The sequence below is a fragment of the Mus pahari genome, chromosome 21, assembly GCF_900095145.1.
Source record: "Mus pahari chromosome 21, PAHARI_EIJ_v1.1, whole genome shotgun sequence".
NCBI classification, from domain to species: Eukaryota; Metazoa; Chordata; class Mammalia; order Rodentia; family Muridae; genus Mus; species Mus pahari.
The window spans coordinates 24,812,263-24,813,578 of NC_034610.1; positions in this window are offsets into that span (position 1 = coordinate 24,812,263).

Sequence of the window (1,316 nt, forward strand, 5' to 3'; positions counted from 1 at the left end):
GGAGGAGGAGGAGGAGGAGGAGGAGGAGGAGGAGAAGGAGAGCTTAAGGATACAAACCTTAGAACTTGGAAGTGGAGTGTCAGAGAACCCAGGAGCCACACAGCTGAGCTAGCCCTGAGTCTGCAATGTCTCCTTTGTAAGACTCCGGACCAATCCCTCACCTCTCCAGGCTCTAGTTTTCTCCTCTGTGAAACGCCTTGAGAGCTTGTGCTAATGGTGAAATGAATCTTGGCTTGTCTGGTCCAAAAGTCTCCTGAGATCATCCAGGATCCATTTCAGGCCCCTGAAACCCGGGACAGGTATCCCCATACGCGCATGCCCACCACCATAAAGTTGGGTTTATGATGGAAGCCCAGAAAGGATGTGCCATCGTAAACAAAATAATTGTAACAGCACATCGCAATAAAAGTCCTGCAAGCACGTGGCTCCCTCCTCAAGGAGTCCAGGTGAATAGTTCTGGACCACAGCTGTCGGAAACCGCAGGAATTGAAACCAGGCATAGATTCGGATCACTGTACTGGTCAGTTCACCACCTTTGCTTCTTCGTGTCTCTCTCTGTCACCGTGCAGATTTATTTTGGCCACTCAGGGGGTGAGCTCCAGGTGAGCCTTGACCTTCCACCTGAAGGCGCCACCGCTCCTAGACCTCCCTCCCTCCCAACTCTCTTCTTCCACCTCCTACCCCTCCCCCCACACCTTGTATGTGAGGGATGAGGAAGATAAGAACCACCAGCTTCAATTAAAACCGAGTCGCTTGAACAATAATGGAAAAGTAATTGAGCTAAATTGAAATGTAATTGGGGAAAAAAAAAGTCTTGGCTTACCATGGCTTTCAAAATCAGGTTGGGGGCAGGGATCTATCTACTCTCCTGCCCTCGGATCGAATCGTCTTAAGTTGTCCAGTTCCTTTGCAGGCACCATTGAGACTCCCCCACCCCACCACCCCCTGCCCTCCCAGGTTCCTTCCTTCTGCTTTCTGCCCATCTACCCAGCAATACTTCTCAGTGAGGGCCAGCTGTGCACAGCTGGGCACAGGGCCAGCTGGGTTTATCACATCTGACTCTGCCCACAGGCAACTTTGGCTATCGTAAGTGGGGTTGAAGAAGCCAGGGAGACTTGCGTATCAAGGAAAACCCCATAAGACCTGCGGAGACTCAGACCTTGTTTGCCAGGTATCCTCAGCTAGTAGGAGGCAGTAATCCCTCTGTTCGGCACCAAGAAGGCATCAAGGCCAAGACTACACTGATCTGCATCTAGAAGAGTTTAGGTAGGGCTGGGGTGGGGTGGGGTGCATGGCTCAATTTGTAAATTATGCAA